General features: G+C 37.7%; 1 long non-coding RNA gene across 15 annotated transcripts; it reads left to right on the top strand.

Annotated features, from left to right (window-relative positions):
* The first annotated feature begins 888 nt into the window (after positions 1-888).
* LOC116267530 (uncharacterized) lies at positions 889-20923 on the top strand. 15 transcript variants are annotated; one of them, XR_007572064.1, is made up of 10 exons: positions 889-1296; positions 1362-1503; positions 1607-1660; positions 6816-6970; positions 12402-12446; positions 16283-16483; positions 17461-17509; positions 18239-18395; positions 18773-18871; positions 20806-20923. It is a non-coding gene; the product is annotated as an uncharacterized LOC116267530 (long non-coding RNA). The 15 variants fall into 15 exon arrangements; XR_007572063.1 differs by lacking the exon at positions 20806-20923 and adding an exon at positions 20141-20526; XR_004175608.2 differs by lacking the exon at positions 20806-20923 and adding an exon at positions 19413-19594.
* Positions 20924-23391: the final 2468 nt, after the last annotated feature.

Below are 23391 nucleotides of genomic sequence, written 5' to 3'. Positions count from 1 at the left end.
CTGTATGTGCATCGCAGTCATGGTATTGTATTTGGAAGCGATAGTATCAAACATATCCTTGGCAGTTGGACAATCCTCAAAGACTCTGATTTGATCATCTTCCATGAAGGTTAACATAATTGTTTTAGCCATTAAATCATCAGAAGAAAATGACTCATATGCCTTTTTTTCTTCATCTGTGTGTTTGTCTCCTAAAATTGGAAAAGGCTCGTTGATTACATAAACGAGTCTTTCTAAGGTCAAGACCAACATTATTCTACGCTTCCATGCATGGAAATTTGTACCATTCAGTTTCTCAGTCTTAGCTAATTCAGAAGCTCCGACTCTTGATGTCATTTCTAAATTAATTTCCCATGGCAAGTTAAGAACAACAATAGCAAAGGGAAATAAAATTTACAATAAATATCACATCAAGAGGTCTTAAAATAAATATGCATATACATCAATCTCAAACAATATTCTAAAGTAATATTTAGAACAAGAGAATTATAAATTAAATTTAATACGTACATAACTCTTTTTAGAGTTATTTTCATTTTCAGAACCCTCTTTCTCCACTGTTCAACACGCTAGAGGGTGCCTTACGTAATTTCGTATAAGAGCAAGGTTTTTCACTAAAATTGCTAAATAAATTTCCGGAACCCCTTATTGCAATTTATAATAACGCTGAGAGTCCCCATAAGTAATTTCTTATAAAGTTCCAGGTCTTTGACGAGAATAACTTTCGCGAGCCTCTTTTTGAAAAACTTTTCAGCAAAAAATGTTGCGGCTTTAATTTATGAAAAGTGTAACAACTTATTTGAAAATAAAGCATAACTGAAGGACATTTTTGGAATTTTTGAACTTGGAGTATAAAGTTCTTTCCGCCCAAATTTTTTTTCATTTTCGCTTTCGTTTTCTCTCTCCTCCCGAGAGTTCTTCCCTCTCTCGTGAAAATTATCGCAGCTCCTTTCCCTTTGTTGCAGAGAGCCCATTCTTAGTAGAGAGGTATTACTGAATCCTTAATTCCTAAGGAGACAGAGATCAAAGACTGGACAATGAATTGAACCTCTAGACATGAGCGTGAATGCCTGTCGGGTTTTGGGTGGAAGCCCATCTCCCTTTAGCGGAGGATCGTTCTCTGGCTGACTGGTTCGGCCGGGGATGGTCTTGAGGTTGTCTTGAGGACCGCAATTCTTTTGGGTGCCACTCAGAGAGCGGCGGGAGCTCTTCCTTGACAAACAGCGAGCAGGCAAAACCAGTGATCGGAGCTATTCTTGTTGGCATTAAAGAAGACTGGTCACTGTCTGCTCACAGGTGAGTTTTGGTTTTTGGGTTCCCTAACCTATGGCTACATGAGTGACTGTCGTCTGCTGAAACAGGGGTGAACCGACAGAGTGAAAGTTTTCTAGACTTCAGACGAGTCTTCCTCTGTGCTCAAGCCCAAGTCACCTCTCTGCCATCAACAGGAGGAAGACGCTAGGGATCCTAACATTGGGTGTTAGCTGCTCATCGGCAGAGAAGGTAGGAGCAGAGGAGTCGAGATTTACAAAAAAAGTGGATCATTAAAAAAAATGAGAATAACCAGAACCACAAGCCCTAACGAGTTCTGCCCCTTTTTGAGCAGATTTCCGTCACTCAATTTTAAGGGTTTTAAAAGAAAGAAGGAATGCTCAACAAGGTATATGTTTTCCTTTTTTGTTCCTTTTTAGGTTCTCTGCTTTGTGAAGTCGACAATGCTGTCTGAAATTGGCAGCGTTGTCTGATACAGAAGATTTTCTGATCAACGCATCTCAAAGGAACAGAGAACAAATAAACTGAAATACCATGTTCTGGAATAACAGGCACATTAATTTTATGGATCGATTTGCAGTTGTCATGCTTCTTGAATAACATGTACAAAAATAATTGAGCATGCTAATTTGCTTACAGAAAGCCTTAACTTGCTTCATCCACCCAGCATAGTTCTAAAGCCTTAACTTGCGTTCAGAACATGATGCATATTTACGCATTCACAGCATGATACATACTTAGGCATTCACCAAGGGCATCACAGAAGTCTGAAAGAACTTACTTGAGATCGAAGAACCAGGCTCTGATACCACTGTAAGACGGTTTGTTATGCAGCAGAAGACTCTCTATGTAGATGCAGAAGATCTCGAGCGTCCCCTGTTAAGAACAGCAAACAAGAACAAGAGGAAGAGCAAGAGAGAGAAGACAAGTCAGTTTTTCTTTTTTTGGGGTTTTCTTCCAAAGGGCTTCTCACGGATGATTCCTTCTCAAGAGTTATAGCTAGGAATTTAAAGCCTAGCCCCTTAGGTTTTCCCCAAACCCTAGCTGCGGTTAGTTGAGAGATATCTTAGGAGATATTTTAGGAGCACTTCTAGTAACTGCTTTGCTGTTACTAGATATTCGGATAGGGCTCAATGGCCACTATCCAACATAAGGGAGGTAGAGAGAAAGAGAGAGAGGGAGGAAGAAGCTTCAATTAGTAGACACCATTTCTCAAAAAAAAGAAAAAAAAGGAAGAAAAGGGATAAGAGAAAGAGAGAAGAGAAGGTGACGAGGGAGAAAGAGGGATTGCAGCCTCAGCAGAGAAAAATACAGAATAGGAAAAATATATATGTACATATAAAAGTATGGCAGCAAGAGTGTCGTGTAGTAGCAAAAGAAGAAATAGAGGGAGATATGGTGTCGTAACTGTCGTTGTTCCAGCAGCCTTAGAGGAAAAAAAAAATGTAGCAGCAACAACATAAGAGAAAAGGGAAGAGCAACTGGCTGCTGCAAGAGCAGTGAATTGCAGCAATGGAACATTTAATATATATATATATATATATAGATATAGATATATATGTCTTGACTTTACTAAATTTCTGTCTACTGAACAGCCCGTCAAAGCCATCGCCCCTGTTGCTGTTTCTTTTTAGTTGTTTTTTACTTCTGTCTCCCCGTTTGTCTCTCTCCTTCAGATTGTTGTACCCACCAGAGCCCAATGCCAGTGCCACTCTTGATGCCAGTGGGCCTGCCAGCCCTCCACCTCCCTCCCGGCCTACCAACATTGAGTAGAGCTATCGGCAGGGGCGAGAATGCGAGAGAGGAGAGAGCGGGGAGTTGGGAGGGTGGGGGGTGAGAGAAAGCAGAGAATGAGACAGAAAAAGTAAGTTAATTTTGATTGGGTCGGCCCAGGACGGCCCGCAATTTCATGGGCAGAAGAGCAATTCCTTGAACAGAATATATATATCAAAAAATTATGTTTGCTACACAACAGAAAAAAGAAAAAAGGACCACGACAAGCCCGTTACTTATGGATGTTGCAACAGTGGCGGAAGCCATAGTAGCGATGATCAAATGTCACAAACGGAAGTATAGGAAATTTAATATTTTTACCGGGTAAGCAAAGGTATGACAAGTTTCAGTCTAATTCTTACCCTAATGTTGTGTTTTTAGTGAATTGTAGTGATTGACTTGATTGAATGCATTGTGAAATTGGAAAAATAAATTCAAATTTGATATTTGAGGTTAAATTTATATCTATGATCAAACTGTACATTTATGTATGACGATTATGTGATATGTATAGGCAATGTGGATGCTTAATTAAATGAAATGTCAACTTGCATATGAATGTAGTGAAATATTTTGTAGGACAGCTGTAGGCATGCTTCCTTGTGTTGAATGATTCCTCGAAAATGACACATGCATTATACTTTGTGATGAATTGTTAATTGAATGGACAGCTGTTTGCAAGTCATGGATAGAGAATACTCTCTGTAGTTTGGATCGACTGCGTATATTAGTGGTCCATTTAAAATAAAAAACAAATTCCACTAAACTAGACACGTGCATTGAATTGAATTGTTGCATAATGAAGATGCATAGGTTTTAGACAACCTTGTGTGTACATGTGAACCTAGGTCCACATGTCCTGTAGATGTGATTTGATATATTTCTTTGTCAAACAACCCCCCATCTATGAGCAACACTTGAAAATGTTGACATAGGGCATTGCAATATGTGAATGCTTATGATAGACATTCTGATGGATTTTGTCTGATCAATATGATCCATAGTTACCTGTGATTGAAAATATTTAGTGAATGATTGTTAATGAATAGAGGGTAGCTTAGACATATATTGATGAGATTATTTGTCTCGTGTCCAATACTTAAAAATTATAATGTACCAAGTGTTTATTCAGCTGGTTGGACGGGCACTCCATGCAGGCATGCCCTTTTCGTTTTTTCCCATTGGCTAGCATACTCGGAGGGTAAGTGGTGCAAGGCGCCAACCATTGTATTGTCATGTACATGTTTTATCCTTGCGCTCTTTCTTTCCCAACCCTGGTGCCGTAGGAAAGGTTGAGAATCACTACTTGTAGATGGAATCCCAGTAAGTTGCTCCACCACTGCTGAAAATTCAGATGCATAGTGATTTGGGCAGTCACAAGGATTTTCCTAAACCAAGAGTCACGTGTGATGTGCATGCTCTTTTTGTGCCCATAAGATCTATACAATGAAAAATAAAAATATAAAAGAAATCATAATGTGAGTTGGTTAAAGATTTACAAGATCACATAGGTAACAAGCTAAAGTGGATTTTTACCTTGTGGATTGGCATGATCTCTGTGGGTTATGTGAATTTACATTCTAGTGATAAAGTTTATTTCAGAAATCATAAAGATTTATGTGATTAGTGATGTGAGTTGCATATGTGAGACATGTATGACCTAAATTAATGTTTATCGGGTAGTATAGCATCAGAGTACATTGTTTTCACAGACACCCCCTAGGGGCACTTAAAATTTGCTAGTTATCTATCATACTTCAAATGTTCAACCTTTTGTTCAGCAGAAGTGTTCAACGTCGAGGCAGTAAGCTGATCGATGCTAAGCTCACATTCGACTAGGAGAAAGTGTTCAATGTGCCAGTGCATCCTCGACTGTTGAAGTTTTCATTTTTTGGGCAAAATTTGGGTTTTTTCCATCTTGCATAATAAAACGTAAATAGGGTTGTAGTGTTTACTTTGTATAGAAGAGCCTGGGTATACGTCTGTATAAAATTGAAATGCATAGCCCCATTTATGATTCAAAATTTATGTGACTTGTCTGGTGTTTTTAAGAATGTCACATTGCTAAAACTTTGTGATTGTTGTGCATTAAAAAAATGGCTAGAAATTTGGGGTGTGCAGTTTTGTACAAAGCCAAAGCCTGGTTCAAATGTGAGCAAGGGCATGTTTAATCAACTTTGCCTACCCAGATGCTATAAAATTTGAAGCTTGTTCTTGTGTTTTTTCAATTTTAGGAAAATATATCTACATTGATCCTCATGGAAATATATGTTGTATATTATCAATTTTGAACAAATGTGAGGTTATATTTGGTACATTACAAAAATTATAACATATACCACCACATTTGTAGCATGTGTGGCAGTTAGTGTGCGCTTCTCTAATGCATCACTGAAGTGCGTTAGTAAACATACATTTTTTTAATGCAGCACGAGCATGCATTAGGCAAGTCGACAAAAGGTCGCCCTTTAGTAATGAAAGCGTTAACCTGCATTAGTGGATATTATGATTGACTGTTTTCCCTGATGCAAGGAAGAGCTACATTAGAAAAGTGGTGTTCCTACGCCTAAAATACCAAACTTCATTCCAAATGCATGTATTTGATGCATTTGAGAAAACCCTAATAGACTCTTTTTTTTTTAATAATGAAAGTGCTAGTGTGTTGGGAAAGCCTACCCTTTCTATTTTCTAATAAAAAAATGGGCAGCATGTTCTATTTTAAGAAGTTCACGAGTGCTTTTCCCATTTTCTAATGAAGTATATTCTTGCGTTAGGAAACAAGCCCGCTGGCCTCTTATTCATGCGGATTTTGCATTCTTTTTTTCTTTATTTCTCTCTTGATCTCCTGTGAAGTTTTGTGCATCCTCGATTTGTTGTCATTGTTTTATGAAAATCCATTGCCGGTGCATCACAAAAGTCGTCCATTGGAACCACTACATTCTTCATCTACCATGGATCATGAGGTTGACTATCATTCGCAAGGGTGTCGTCACTGCTGGATGTTGCTGATTAACCCTTACAGTTGATTTTCACTCTTTTGTCCCTTTCCATAGATAAGAAAATATATTCAACATTTTTAGTTTAGAGTTGGTCGACCTAATCAGCTTTTTCAGTTATAGGTAACAAGGAAATGATATTCAAACCTTTCTTATACAGCTCACTATCTTGTTTATCTCTTTCCATTGAATAAATTGTGAAAAAGGATGCATTCCTTGTTGTGTATGGTTTGGTGCCCTAACTAGGCTTTTTGACAGTAGATTGGTTTGATATGATTAGGCATTCCATCTATTAAGTATTAGCTGTAATTTCATTGAGAATTCTTGCTTTGTAGCTCTTCTTGTGATTTGATTTTCTTTTCTCAAATGACATGTACTTTCTAACTCATGCACGTTGTCTTCCAAGTAATCCACTTTTAAACAAATAGAACGAATTTATGAGGCTTGATTGTTAGCCCAATAGCATATTGATAGAATTGCAACGATCAAAAGGAAATCAATATGGCAACGATCAACAAGGAAAGAAAGCTGAGCAATGGTCATCAATTAACGAATACATTGTTTATGGAAATTTCTCAAAATTCCCTTCCTTTTTCAATATTCTCTTGATGTATAAAGACATAAACAAGTGTATCGGCTGATAACAATAATATCATAATATTGGTCTCTCTTGCTCGTGGATGTAGGCTGCAAGGCTGAACCACGTAAATCGTGTGCCACCTTTTCTCTCCACCTCCTTCTCTTCTAATCATTCTCGGTCTACCATGGTATCAGAGCATAAGAAGATCATATGAGGCAAAAACCATCAAGCTTCAAGCAGTGAGTCATTATAGAGCAAGAAAGGGAAACCAGGAATGACAACGATGAAGCCACCACCATCATACAAACCAGCGATGGGTCAACGCATATGATTGTCGTTCATGAACAAGGTAACCCCAATCTCAAAATTACTCATACCTTGCTTGATGGTTTCAACTATTTGCCATGGTCTAAGGCAGTTACATGATTTCTTAATGGAAAATCTAAGTTGGATTATATTGATGGTAGTATAAAAAAACCTGCCATTAATGATCCAAAATACAAGGAATGGAGGTCCACCAACGACACTTTAGCATCTTGGCTCATAAATTCTATGGAGCCCAAGATCGCAGCGAGTTTTACCTTCTTAGAAACTGCTGAAGAAGTTTGGCAAGGTGCCAAAGACCTTTACGGAGAGCAGTACAACACTGCCCATATGTATCAATTAGCACAAAAGAAGGGCTGCTTGAAAAAAGGAACGTCATCTATTAGTGAATATCTTGGTACATTTAAAGCAATATGGGATGAGATGGATATATATACACCTCTGACTACGGACCTTACTAAGGCCAAAGGCAACGCGAACAAGATCGCATCTTTGAAATTTTAGCCGGTCTGCCTAATGATTATGAACAACTACATAGTTAAATACTTATGGCTCATGATTTGCCATCTCTAGCATCAGTTTTCTCCTTGCTTATGCGTGAAGAGTCTAGGCGTAAGGCTATGGGAATGCTGGCTGACGGTTGTCAAGAAATACCTAATAAAGAAAAAAATGGCTTTTGCAACAAGCAATAATGCTTATTCTACCACCGGTGAGAGGCCATTCAAATACAAACGTGCGAACTCTAGGAAAGTTAAGTGCACTCACTGCAAGAGGAATGGGCACTCTCGAGATTCCTGTTGGTTCCTTCATGGGAAACCTGAAAAAGGGCAGAATTCTTCCATTAGAAGCATTGCTCGCAATCAAGAAAAAAGCGAGAACAACTCCAATCAAGCAAATCATGCCACGTCTTCATTGGAAAATCAGATCACTTTGGACAAATTGGCTGAAATGAGTAAAGAACTTCAAGTCCAAAGGACCGCTGGCATCGCAACCAACTCAGGGGACAAAGGTACAATCAAAACAGGTATGGCTCTTACTTTTGTTAATAACATTGATGGTCAAGACTTACAATGGATAGTTGACTCGGGAGCAACAGATCACATGACCAATAAATCTTCTCTCTTAAGTTCCTATTGTTATTCTAGAGATATTGGTCCTATAGCTGCTGCCAACGGGGCTCCTATAGCTGTCAATGGATTGGGTAAAATAGATTTTTTTAACAAAAATTACTTGAGCAATGTGCTTGTCATGCCAAAGCTCACTAACAATCTTCTATCAGTTGCTAAAATTATAAAGGAATTAAATTGCAATGTAGTATTTTCTGCTACTAATGTTATTTTTCAGGATCAACAACTCAGAAGACGATTGGTGAAGGGCAACTCATCAATGGACTCTATCAAATAAGAACTATAAATCATGCATTGAAAGTAAATCATGCCAACAATGGAGAAATCTGGCACCAAAGGATGGGTCATCCATCTTTTAGAATTTTAGATTATTTATTTCCTAATCTTTGTTGCAATTGTAGAGAGTGTGAAATATGCAAATTTGCTAGAATGACTAGACCTAAATTTTCTTTATCTGATTCCATTAGCCAAAAACCATTTGATTTAATACACTCTAATGTTTGGGGCCCTGCGCCTATTGATTCTATGGATAGATTGCGTTACGATGTGCTTTTTATTGATGATTTCTCCAGGACTACATGGGTCTATTTTCTGAAAAATAAGTCTGAAGTGCTCTCTCACTTTAAAACTTTTTACAAAATGATTGAAACTCAATATGGACTGAATAAAAATTATTAGATCCGACAATGGCACTGAATATAAAAATCATGATTTCAAACTTCTTCTTGGCGAACATGGTATTAGACATGAGACGTATTGTGTGGATACACCTCAACAAAATGGTATATCTGAAAGGAAAAATAAACATTTACTCGAAGTTGCAAGAAGTTTCTTGTTTCAGATGAATGTACCAAAAAATTATTGGAAATATGCTATTTCTACAGCATGCTATGTTATTAATAGGACTCCGAGCAAATTGTTGAACTACCATAGTCCTATCAAGCAAATGACGGGATCGCAACCTAAGCTCGATCATCTTCGGGTGTTTGGATGTGTTGCTTACGTATGACAACATCCATCAAAAAGAGACAAGTTAAGTCCTCGATCTATTAAATGCATTTTTGTGGGCTATGATATGGAAAGTAAAGGGTACGTTTGTTATAACCCTATCTCTAGAAAAACTTTTATTTCTCGTGATGTGCAATTCAATGAATCTCTCCCTTATTTTAACGTCAATCTGGATGGACAAAGTCAAGGGGAGCCCACAAGCTCAACTTTGCATGATTATGATGACTTGTTTATTACTGTGGTTGATGTACAGGGAGCCAATAATGAGATTCATGCTGAGAATGAAAGCCCCACAAATGATCAAGAACTTGCAATTGCTACCGAAGATGTAGAGAACAACTCAACACTTCTTAGAAGATCAGAGAGAATTAGGCGTGCCCCTTCACACCTAGTAGATTATGTAACCTACCCAATCAACAAGTATGTGACCTACAATCAAATTTCTAACAATCATGCCAAGTTTGTTAGAAATCTTGATAACATTCAAGAGCCTAAGTCATTCCAAGAGGCTCAAGAAGATCCTAATTGGAGCAAGGCTATGGATGAAGAACTACAAGCTCTAAGGCGAAACAGAACATGAGAGGTTGTCATCGCACCAAAGAACACAAACATAGTGGGGTGCAAATGGCATTATAGAGTAAAATACAAAAGCGATGGATCCTTAGAAAGATACAAGGCCCGTCTAGTGGCTAAAGGGTTCACACAGACTAAAGGGATGGATTATGAAGAAACATTTGCGTTTTTCGCAAAGATGAACACCTTGAGAATATTGCTCTCTACTGCTTGCAACTTGAATTGGAGTCTACATCAACTAGATGTCAAAAACACTTTTTTACAAGGAAAGCTCAATGAAGAAATTTATATGTCATTACCATCAGGTCACCTAGATGAAAGGAAAGGAAGAGTCTGCAAACTCAATAAGGCCATATATGGCTTAAAACAATCTCCTAGAGCTTGGTACGTAAAGTTGAGTCAGGCACTGGAAAAATCAGGGTACCACAAGTGTCACTCAGACAATAGCTTATTTGTCAAAAAATGTGAAGAGAACATCACTATGGTCTTAGTTTACGTAGACGACATAGTTGTGGCTGGAAATGATACAAAAGGCATTCAGATTCTAAAAGAGTATTTAAAGAAAACCTTTGACATAAAGGATTTGGGAAAACTTAAATATTTTCTTGGTATTGAAGTTACTCAATCGTACAAAGGTATTATGCTATGTCAGAGAAAGTATGCATTAGATATTTTAAAGGAGACTAAAAAGTTAAATGCTCGACCGGCAGACACTCCTATTGAACCAAACCTCAAAATTGGACCTTGCGACGATGAACCTAAAGTTGAAAAAAAAGTTCCAACGACTTGTGGGTAAGTTAATATATCTATTAGTTACTTGTCCTGACATTTCTTATGTTGTGAATGTCATTAGTAGATATATGCAAAGTCCAAGAGAATCTCACGTGAACGCAGTTGATCGCATCCTCAGATATGTGAAGGGTACTCCAGGGCAGGGACTCTGGTATAAAAGAAACAAAAACATTGACATTGTTGGTTTTACTAATGTTGATTGGGCATGTGACATTAGTGACAGAAGATCTACCACAGGATACTGTGTTTTTGTCAGAAAAAATCTAGTATCTTGGAAAAGCAAGAAACAGAGAGTGGTGGTTAAGTCTAGTGCAGAAGCAAAAGACCGCGCAATGGCATGTGGCAGTGAGCTCACATGGACTAAGAACCTTGTTGAAGAAATGAGTTTTAGTATTACCAAGCCAATGGATATGTTCTGTGACAACATGGCTGCAATACACATATCTACAAACCATGTATTTCATGAGAGAACCAAACATATTGAGATCGATTGTCATTACATCAGAGAGAAAGTCATATATGGAGAAATTAGAACTCCTTACATTAAAACCACCGATCAAGTTGTCGATGCCTTGACTAAAGAAGTCAGCAAACTGAAATTGAAGATAGCCACCAGCAAGTGGGGATGTCACAAAATGTACGCCCCACTTGAGGGGGAGTGATAGAATTGCAACGATCAAAAGGAGATCAATATGGCAACGATCAGCATGGAAAGAAAGCTGAGCAATGGTCATCAATTAACGAATACATTGTTTATGAAAATTTCTCAAAATTCCCTTCCTTTTTCAATATTCTCTTGATGTATAAAGACATAAACAAGTGTATCGGCTGATAACAATAATATCATAATATTGGTCTCTCTTGCTCGTGGGTGTAGGCTGCAAGGGTGAACCACGTAAATCGTGTGCCACTTTTTCTCTCCACCTCTTCTCTTCTAATCATTATCTCAGTCTATCACATATGGTACAAAATATCAATGAGTTTCATATGGTTGATGATACCTTTCCAGGGAAAGGAGACTACAATATTAGTTAGTATGTGTCTGCATCTTCTTGAGTAACCACATGCTGATAATTTAGATCGTGTACCAAAGCATCACCATTAAAAAAAGAGTCAATTTCTGCATGTTTGGCCTTGATTCAGTGCTCTATGAACATAGCATGTTAGCTTCAGCCCAAGCTTAGGTTCCTCAACGATGTAGCTATTCCCGAGCCTTTTGTCCATGGAGTGTCCAACATTCATCCAGCCTTCCATAGCAAGTTGACCAATTCCATGGGAATAACATCCTCAATGGGCCTCTTTTCATAAGCCACCATGAGAGGTCGTTTGAATGCCTTGGAACACTACGGAACCGGACAGACGCGTTATGTTTAGGAAAAATTTACACAAACGTTGGACAAAGAATTAACGAGACTCTTAGGACGGAGAACAGTCGGTATAAAAGGGCGAAGCGTTCCAATGTGGTTTACCCGGAACAGGCGTGGACGAACATCTAGTTGTCTCTCTCCCGACCCGGAGCTGCCCCCCTTTCTCTTTCTCTCCTCTCCTCTGTCTCCGCCTCCGCCTCCGAGCTGCCCTCGCCTTTTCTCTCCTTCTCCTCCGTCCTCCTGCCCACAGGTCACAGTCGCTGCCCGCAGGTGACGTTCGCCGCCCTAGTTGCCACTGTATTTGCACCTCTCGCCGGGAAACACCCACATCACTCGTCTCTACCCTGCTACTTTTTCCTGACATCTGTCGCCCTCCCATCAAATTAAGTCAAGCATGAGCGACCAGAAACACCATCATCTCCGCTGCACTCACCTCCCTCACCCAATTCCCCCTTTTCCCCAACCCTAGAGTGGCGCACGCTCGCCCAAGAGTTTTTCCCCAAAAATCAGGTTTTCATTTCTTCACCTCTCACTCTATTTCTCTCTCTTGACTAGCATCGCTTCCCTGGCACTGATTTCCTTTGTGCAGTCCATTGCAGAAACCTGACGACTGGGCATCAACAAACTACACTTGGTATGTTGTTCCTTTCCCCTTAAACTCATGAATCATGCCCTGTGTCTGCTGTTTTTCTTTCGTTACCATAATTTTTTTTTCAATATTTTTCAATATTGAATAAATGGATCACATATTGTGCAGCATTGAGCTTGTTGCAGAGCCATACGTTTTTATAGGTTTTGACCATGACAATCGTTGGATTCTTGCTTCGACTGCTGTTGCTTAGTCTATTTCCAGGCTGATTCAGATTTTCACTAACCGGAGCTTATACGTTTCGTTTAAAGTGTTAAGTGGACCAATTTTTTTCTATCTACAAGCCAGCATTGTCGTGGCCTAGAACCCCGTTGAACTACAATCAGTAGATTCTTCGTTACAGAAGGCTTCTGTCCTTCTTCTGGCTTTTTCCACTTTTCTGATCTTGGTTTTCCTTGTTACACGTTGACATGGATAAATGAAGTGCCATAAGATTAGAAGTGAACTCAGCAGTAAATATTTCACTGCGACAAGCAACAATAGAAGCATCAGAGTATGAAAATGCCACTCTGATCTCTGATATAGGTCAAGAAATTGCTAGAAACTTGTTTATTAATACATAACGAATGGGTGAAATGCCAGCTTCAAAAATAGCATGAAGCTCTTCTCCTATCCCATGAAAAATAAATAAAAGGGACCAAACAAGGACAAAATATAGATAGAATGTGGAGGAGAGATAAAATGGACACACATACAGGTAGCTTGGTCGGAAGGGGCTACTTCTAAGGGAAAAAAACTACTACTTTTGTCTTTCTCATTCATTCTGATTCAATCCTTTTTTTTTGGTTAATTGTGAATCTTTATTATTGTTCCCCTGATTTTGAATCTAATAAGTACAGTAAATCTGGAAAACAAGAAAACTGTGTTTAGATTCAAATAAGGTGTAGAAGAAATTAAAAAAAGACAAGAGAAAGTGAATAATTTTGTCAAGTTGTCAATAGGAGGTTGGTCCTATGTGAGGTACGATATTTAGTGATGTGATGATGATCGAAGAAAGTCCACCATTACACCTCAGGCCTCACTGGCCTATAACTTCTTCCAACTGTTAAATCTTAGGTAATACTACAGAGGTCTTGTTCCAAGTTGTTCTTCTAGCACGATGAATGTTGGCCTCCCTAGAACTTCAATCACTGCCTTTTGTTCTTGCTTGACCATTGGCCACCAATAGTTTGATGAAAGTAAGGCAGAATCGGTCATGTCGTCAATTACCAGACGAGGAATATGATACTTTGTAGGTCAAGATTGATCTTGGTGGACGACATTCTGCATTATAGTCTTTCTGATTCTATGCATTCTACATTTATCTTTCAAATCCATATACAACATTATTATTATTATTATTATTTTGATCTAAAGCATTTAGCAGCACTCCACATCTTAAGAAATTTGAGAAAATTTGTTCATGGACGCTTTAAAAGGTTGGTTGTGGTGTACACCATGGGTCTAGCTGTTTGATGTTTTTCTTCTACCTACGGAGATTCCCTGCCATCATTCAATGAATTTCAAAGATCTTCCAAAAAATGTGCAAGAGGATCTCCCTATATGTTGCTACGGTTTCTGATATGGAAAATCACATGGTCTGTCTTAGTGTCCGAGGCAGTTGGACCTGAAGAATACATCCAATGAACCATTGAATAATCAAAGAACTCTTGAAACCCCTACGCTTTCACTGCCTAGAGATCAGGAAAATCTGGTGGGAGAGAGAGAGCAAAACTTGTTTACTGGGAAGGCATAGGCCATGATATATATTTGAATGGTCCTTCTAATGATCACACAGGAAACTAGTAACTTCAGCAACATCCATGAATTCAAAGAAGAAAAGGATTAGCATAGCATAATCACAGGTTATGTCATTATGTGCAAGCATATCTATTTTGAGCAAATGCAAAAATGATGCCACTAAAATTTACCTGTCCACCTTTCTCTAGCTTGTTCCTTCTCTTTTCAAAATCTGCAGAACCACCAAAATTTGCAGAACCATTAGTTGTCCACCTTTTTCTAGCTTGCTACCTATTCTGGCCACATCATACACGCTCTGTATTCCATTGACATTCATTAAAATGCATTTTAGTTTTAGTTGTAGTTGAAATTTCTATTGCTAAATCTTCTTTTATATCTAAAATGAAATGATCCCTCACATGCAAAACATGCACGCATGGCTTAGCCTCTCCGTACCAACTTCTTAACATTTGAGTATGAGTAGTTTTCATAGTATGGACCCGAACACGGGACTCTGTTGATGTTGGAAATCGATTATAATGGCCCTACTGCTAAAATTGAAGCATGCGCCTGATAACATGATGCAGCGTAGCTTTGTTTTATTTGATGGATAGAAACGTCTGAAACATTTGAGTGATCCTTTAGCTTTGCTTGGAGTTGGACATCCGCATCTTTTGGTGGATTTCATGGTCAAAAGTTCTTTTAATCAAGTACTTTTGTCTGTAAAGTTCTTCCGGCTTTCAGTAATCTGAGAATGCTTAATTTTTATGGTTCGCAGGAAGCAAATACATAGCCCAAATCAAGTTTAAAAGATGAACGGAAATGATGAGCAGACTCTTGATGACCATTGTACAATACTTATTATAGAAAGAAAGAGTATAGAAATGGGGAGACCACTATTGAGTGTATAGGGAAGTAGCTAGAAGGTTGTTTATACTTATACATGCAATTATGAAGAAGAGTTCATGATTCATGAACAATGTAATTGTTTTTATACAATACTTATTTTCTCTCTCTCTCTCTCTCTCTCTCTATATATATATATATATATATATATATATATATATATATATATAGAGAGAGAGAGAGAGAGAGAGAGAATAAGTAGAGAGAGGGAGAAAACTATTCCTTCATCTTGGCTATTCAAGCACTTCCTTTGAGCATTGTTATAATGGAACAAGAGACTCCAAGAAACAAACATTTGACTGGACGAACAAGACAGACAATACAAGTAGAGATAAAACAAACGCTGAACATAAGGAACATGATGTTTGTTCTTAAAACTGTCAAACAATGGACAGAGAACAACATTGATAGGATGGATAGAATAGCAGTGTGATAGACTGGACGTCCTGTCTGTTCTGTCTTATTGTACAACTATCAAACGACCTCTAAGAGTACACATCAGAGGTCATCATTGACTTATTGGTGCAAGAGAGCTCTGGTGCCATGTATTCTACACTCCCAAGTATGTGGGTTGTCTTGGGGTTGGTCCCATGGTCATAGAGCCTAACAAGCCCAAAATCACCCAAACCTTCCATTTAGATCACCATTCAACAAGACATTACTTGCTTTGACATCTTTGTGCAACACCACTTGCTCCCACTCTTCGTGCATATACATCAGGTTATTTTGAACCAAGGAATATGACCCCAAGGAGTACAGGGAAGGCATGAGACGTCCAATTTCTCATCTATTTTGCATAAGTATGTTGTGATTTGAACTATATAAATTTTTATTCATTGTTTTATATACAAATATTTTCTTTGTTGGGTCATTTTTCATTAAAAATATAGTTTACCTATGATAACTAGAAATCTTTTTAGGCTAATATTGAGGTGACCTGTTTGCATTTAAGTACCCATAAATTTTCTTTGTGTCATTATATGTATGCAGGAGGAAAGTTCTTGTTGATCGAAGGTTGCCACCATCCATTTATTGATTTGCTTGTGTTTGTAGCCATCTTGCTTTTGTCACCCGTTTGTGCTTTGATTGTTCTTAAGATTGTATTTTTCAATTCTATATTGTTTGAGTATGGGTATTAATTTGAACTGATTTGAGTGTTTAGATGAACTGACTGGCTCATCTGATGATGAATTTAGTGGGGAAGTGGAAACCCAAGATTAAAATTCATGCGGTCAAGATCATGACCTGGAAGAGAAACTTCTTCATAAATATAATGGTTACTTGATTAGCTAGAAACAAGATTTCTCCAAGAAGAAGAAGAAAAGGAAGCTGCCAAAAGAAGCCAGTTAGATGCTCTTGACTAACACAATTTTCACTACAAGTGGCCATATCCAATAGTATGTTCATTTTATTACATTCTTACTAATAAAGTTTTATGGTCCACTGTTAAACATGAAAAAGCAATTGGGTAACATGTCACACCAATTGCTTCAATACAAAAGTGGTTAGCTATTTAGTTTTGCTGTTTAGTCCTTGCTTGCTCGATATTCAAGTGTCTTCCCTCCTTTATTATCCTTTTCTAGTTTTGTTCACCATTTGTATTTTTATTGGTTGCACTGCTTCAATTTTCATAATTTTTTGTCCAAGAATAGTATTAGTGCAAGAATGCAAAATGACTGCCTGAAGAACTTAGTAATGAGCTCACAGGATAGTTGCCTTTTACCAAGTATTAAGTTATCAGTCCATCAGTTCAATGTGTATACCTCTATATATTGTTTATGAATGGATGTTTTACATCATGCTCGAGTTTATAATGCCTAAGCTCCAGCCCCATCTCATGCTGCACTCCTCGGGCTGTTGTGGTTCAAAGTGGAGTGGAAAGATAGACAAAAAAATAACCTAAAAATCTAACTAAGGTTTGCAAAAAGGGTTACCGATTCACTGTGAGGGTGCAAATTAATTAATGGGTTATATCTGAAATAGGATTTTACTCTAATGATTTCAACTTGGATATCAGAATATGCAGCTGCTAAATAAAATTGGTATAGGGCAGATAGACTTTTAGTGGGTGAGTGTGTGTGTTAGTTGAGCACCACACCAAAAGCATCAACCTCAAAAGCTGCACCTATGTTTGTGAAAAGGATGGTGTTGCTGCCTCCCCTTTGAGTCGCATATAGATGAACTTGGTATGTTGGAATATCATGATTATCTTAATGAGATCCCACAAGTACTAAGGATTCATATTTGCATGCAACACTTAATGGAGCAACTTTTACTGCCAAAAAATGTATATATAAACTCATACATGGAAAAACCCTATATATTGGAAAAAGACAAAGTCATGAATACACTAATGAGTATTTTTTTATTGTAGGTTATATTAGATCAAGAACTTAAGTGAAGGCATTTGGGAGACCTACAAGGTGTAGTGTTCCGTGATGCTTTCAAAATTCCTATAAAAGCATATGATATATTTTCTTCATTGAGGACTGATCTTGAGATTCTTATAAGTCTTGTAATTTAACTTCATCCATGAATATGTCATTTCTCTATCTAACTCTAGCAGCACAGTTTGTTTCATTTTACACCAAAAAATGATTACTAAAGCTGATACTTTCACACACTATGCTTATTTTAGAGTTATACATTTACTTGTAGTGTTGAGGTTTCCATGGAAAAGAATGTCCATGGATATAATTAACAACTTCAATTCAATGCAAATTCTATTTTCCTGTTTTTAGATGGGCACCAACCTTTTGGTATTTAGCGTGGCTTTTATTTGAAACTCTACCATGTAGTGATGACTAACTATGTTTATCATCATGACAATCATGTGAAAAAGATAGTAACATTAGTAAAAGGGTAGTTGACATAGGAAGAAGAAAACTTGAGTTTGATACTGCACTTTTCTTAGTTTAGGAAAAGAGATAGATTTTGTTATGTTGCATAAATTGCATTATCTATGCACTAGATTTACATTTTTCAGAAAATTAGAATTTGAAGATGCCATCCCAAGAACAAAAAATCTATATTCTGCTTCCACCCTATTTTAGAGGACAAAGAAAATATCCAATTATTGGGTTATTTGAATTATGAGAATTGTTCTAGTCAATGAAAATAAATATATAAGATTTGCTTTAATGTGTTTTTAGGATGAAAATGATGAACCAGATTAGCTGTCTTCTCCAAAGGATTTTCCACACAATGGCCCTTCCTTCTATCGCATAGTGTTTATGCTCGGCATTTGACAAAAGTAGCATATGAGCAAAAATTTATCAGCCTTGGAGAGGATTTCAAGTGATCATTTAGGTAAGAATGCCCTACAAAACATATTAGTAAAGTTTATCCCCTTCCATGACCTATATGCTCTATAAAAGTGTTTCTTGATATATAAATCGGTAGAGAATTGTATGAAACAATGGAGGAACTTGATTTGCCAATTTGAAACTAGATAATCTTAGGCCAGCTTATTCTTGTAATCCTTTACAATTTCTAATTTTAATAGTTTGTTGAAGAGCAAAGTGGAAAAAATAAAAGGAACCAAGCAATGCACAAGTCTCCCCATACTATGGGCACAAAAAGTTTTCCTGATTTTGAGCAGAAAATATGACTTACTAATTAAAATGTTCTTATTATCATTATTGACTTGTTTATTATAAATATCAAATATCTTCTATGTTATGCAGGTACTGAACTGAAACCTTGCCATGTTGGGGTCTTCGTTATGTTGTAGATGAGTAGAAGGGATTATCATAACCAAGTGACGACTGATGAGTGACACAATTGTAAGTCATAGTATTTCATTATTATTGATAACGATTATAATTAAAATTTCTTAAGTACACATATATTTGAAATGTTACATTGATTTGCAAGTTCAACTCAATGAAGCAGTACCCAACTGCCTGGTGTTAGAGATGACCCATCTCCGAATAATGTCTTGTCACAGCTGAAAGGGCTAGACAAATTTGAACGAGTGAAAACTTATGGAATGGGAGTAAAGCCATCATGATTTTTTGATGTAACTCCTAGTCGAAGTGAACTAATGGTGCAAAATATGATATTGTGTAAAGAGTTGGATGACCTATGCAATAAGATGCATAAAGTAGAAAGCAACCTTGCTAACCAAATGTGCAAATTAATCTAGACAAGATGAAAACATACATGAGTTTGAAGCTAGACATGCTGAACAAATACATGAGTTATAAGCCCAAGTTAAGACGTTGATGATAATATTGAAAAAAGAAAAACTAATTGGTAAATATTCAACAAAATATGATACTCTTTTTAGGGCTGACATTACTCTTCTCTTGTTTTTTTTCATAGGTTTGAAGATGGCTTTAGATGTCATATGTATCTCAGCTAAGGAAATATTTTGCGCAAAAAAAAAAAAAGTTTGGTATTAACTCATTTTAACTTTACATGTTGATTGTAATTTGTAAGAATGTTTTATGGAAATACATTTCATCTTTTGAGATATAAAGGCCATGTGCTTACTTTTTTGAGTTTATGGCTGAGTTTTGGTTTGAATGTTACTGAAGGAAGATTTGTCATATATGCATTCTTGGAATCATGATTGGTACTAAAGAAAAATGTTTTTTATACTTTCTTGTGTTTTTAGTAGTGAATTTGGCTTGAATGGGTAAGTTTCTATCCTTGCCTTTTATTTATGTTGCCTCCCTAAATTTTTGAGAATAGCTGATAACGACTAAGGCCAGTTTGAAGTGATTCAAAGTAAACTAAAATATTTTCAATACTGAGGCATGAAATGTTCCTACGCAAAGCAAGAGCATATCCTTTTAAGGTTTAGTTTAGAAGTGCTTGATCCCAATGGATTCCTCTTTATAAATGAAAAGAAAGAGGAAGCCACTAGTATCTAGTTCTTGGAAATCTTGCCTATATTTTTCGTTTTCGAGTCTATGCTTCAAATGATAAAATTGCTGATTCAAAGTTTTTTTTTTTTTTTTTTTTTTGAATTCAATGTTTAGCTTCATTATATAGCCATACATTTGTTACAATTGAGTTATGCATATGAACATTAATCTGAAAAACAGAAACGACTGTGAGCACAAAGATTGAGTTGGTTCATCTCAACAAAAGGTCTACTAATAGCGATCTAATAAAGAGATTGAGATGGAGCAGCGACCTCATTCACATTGCCCGGCATGAGAAGATTGTATGGCTCCATAGATTTTGCCACCCAAATGTTTTATCATTTCAAGGGGCAGATTCTTTCCTCTTAATTTGTCTATCATTGTTTACTTACTAAATGTTTGCATTTGCTAAGTTTATCTGCAAAATTTGGTGTTCTTGTAATTTAGTTTTTGGTGACAGAGCTATGATCAGTCAGTTCTTTCAAAAAAGTGTTTGCATCTAAAGCATGTTTTCTACCATATGAACTATAGAATTATAGTGTCTTGTTCTTGATACTTTCTGATAAGATGGTTTGACTGTTATGTCCTTTATAAGCCCACACCTATAAATATGTCTGAAATTACTTTGTCATTAACCTGACTTTGGGGCAAATCAATCGAATGCAATGGTTACTGTTTCATCAAGCTTTTCTATAATTTTGATGGGGGGAAATTGATGAAGGCCACTAAACTTTTCTCTCCTTGTATAGGAGATATTTGATCTCTTTTCTTGCCTTATATTTGTTTCCCTAAATCACATAGCTGTGACCTAATTGTTGCATGTTTTACTTGTCCCAAACTTTCAGTTTATGATTTGATGGGAAAGCTGCATTGCTGAATGGTACCAGTTCAAAAGAATAGTTGTTTCTAAGCCCGAGTCATACTACATGTTTCTATGTTGTTGGATCTTTATAAGCCGAGAAAGCATACGCTTCAATCTCAGAGATGCTGAGAGTGAATGCATTGTTTCCATTTACGTTAGTTCTCCTAGTTCCAATTGGATTATCATAATAGAAAGATTCCAATAATCTTTGTCTTCCCCTGTTCATTAGACTTGAAGGTGGATCCTTCTTGGCTAAGATCCTTCCCTTGTTCAAATAGTAGTTTAATATTGAAGAGGCTGCCCAGGCAATTCAACCATATTTAGGCAGGTTCACGCACACAAAACAGTTGCATTTGTTTTTTTTTTTTTTGTTCAATAAATGGGGGTTTTTCCCCAATAGGTTGTATTGAAAATAGGGGCACCCATTTGATAAGTTCCAATTTAAAAAATAAATAAAAATAATTAGTAAAACACTCCATGCATTAGTAATAGATAACTACTAACACAGAAGATAGTTACTAGTAACTATAAAATTTTGTTCCTAATAATGAATACCAACGCATGGCACTTTCATAACAGAAGGCTTTTTGTGCCCATAGTAATTAGTATCGGGGGAGCACATTGAATACCGTATCTAGTGCATTAGTAAAACGGATTTTTCTTGCAGTGGTAGGAGAGTAGCCCTTCTCTATGAAGAGGGTAGTGAATTTTTCATAAATTCCAGTGATAATACTTCACCAACATTTGAATAGTGTAAAGCCCTTGCATAGGTGAGCACTCAAATGTAGTTTTGGGACTGCTGATTTTGTACTTGCTTGGACATCACCAATGGCAGGCGTTTTTGTGTTAAGGGCCAATGGTCGAGGGCGTAACTTTACATCCTGGAATGAAAAAACCCAAGGGCTGGGAAGGGACTAGATGGAAATGCTGTTGGGTTACATGCAGCAGAATGGCACCCGTTCTCTGATGCACTTTCCAGGTGAGCAACAAAGCAGCAGCAATAACCATGCAGCAACAACCACAGTCACGGGAAGAAGAAAAAGAAACATAAGCTAGGTTATTCATGGGTTTGCTTTTAGGAGGTGTTTGCTTTTAGGAAGTGCCGGCTTAGGTAATCTCTCGAGATTAACCCTAAGTATAAGATAAGCTGAGACAACCTCTAGGGTTTTCCGATGCCCAGCAACGGTTATGGCCAGAGAGATTTGGCTAACGAAATTAGCATTATGAAATTATCAACATCCAATAGAAGGAGGCAGAGGCTTATAGAAGGAGGCAGAGGCTTATAGAGCAAAATGACAACCAAATGTCTGACAGAAATCAAGGGGCAGCTTTAGCCCCTTGGAGCACAAATGCACCTGAAACTGCTTCTCAGAAACCATAGAGAAATAGACCAGGCCAAGCAATGCCTCTGCGCTCATGTTGCTGCCCATCCCACCACCATTTTGTTCCAGCGATGGATCACCACAGGTTACCAGTGGAAATCAAGAAGGGCCATCTGCCCCACCTTGTCCCTCGTTTAGGTAAGTAAAGAAGGGGAGGCCCTCAGACCCTCCTTCGCAACAATAGAGAAAGTGACCCCTTGGGGTCCCTCGTTCCTTTTCAGTCGACAGAGGCAAGGAGGGTCGTGACCCTCCCTGTCGATGGAAAACAAGGGAAGGGCCATTGGGCCCTTTCCCCTGGTCGCAGCGGCGGGTGTGGCAAGCTGCTGTCTATTGGATAGAAGAGAGAGAGGCAGATAGGCCATCAGGCCTCTTTGCTGGAAGCAACACAGGAGGAAGGCCGTAGTGCAGCGATCAGACAGGGGGGGACCCATCGGGGTTGTTTTTTTTTCCCTGGTGGTGATTGAAGGTAGGGACAGCCCTCCCAGCAAGCTGCATGGGAATTGTTTGATGCCTGCATGGTTGCAGTAGCAGCGGAGCTGCTAAAACACCTGGGGCCCTCCTCCCCGGCGATAGCAGAGGGAGGTCAGTGGCCTCCTCAATGACTTGCATGGTCACCGTTTGGTGCTTGCATGGTTGCAACAGTTACGACAGCATACCATTGCCACTGGAGGGAAGGGGGTGAGCCACCCTCTTGGTGGTGATTGCAGTCGCGTGGCTACTGCCATCACTGTTTATTATTATTGTTGTTAATCGAAACTTATTAAATTATTCATGATCCATATAATGTCTGGATATTTCGTGTCTCATTTTGAATTGGGCATGATTTGAATCTATATAGAATTGTTTTTTATATTTGTAGTTGGATTCAAGTACCTGTAATTTAGATTTGGATCTTGTTGTTTAGCATGATTACTAATTGGATATGGAATTAAATCAACAATTTGTCGTGTTTCGGATCCATGTTAAATTAATCTCTGAATTTTTGTAATTTGGAATGATTAGATCCTTATCTATTGTTCTAGATTTATGTACTGGATCCATTTAGTTAGGTTACCCATTTGGATTTGGATCCAAGGTCATGGTCTGGACTATTTGGTTTAGATCCTAATCAATGATATGGACCCATTGGGTTTGGATCCAAAATAATGAATTGGATCTATTGTTTTGGATCTAAAATCATGATCTGA

The sequence above is a fragment of the Nymphaea colorata genome, chromosome 14, assembly GCF_008831285.2.
Source record: "Nymphaea colorata isolate Beijing-Zhang1983 chromosome 14, ASM883128v2, whole genome shotgun sequence".
Taxonomy (NCBI): domain Eukaryota; kingdom Viridiplantae; phylum Streptophyta; class Magnoliopsida; order Nymphaeales; family Nymphaeaceae; genus Nymphaea; species Nymphaea colorata.
Note: the sequence above shows the minus strand (reverse complement) of the source record. Positions and strands in the feature narration are given on the sequence as shown.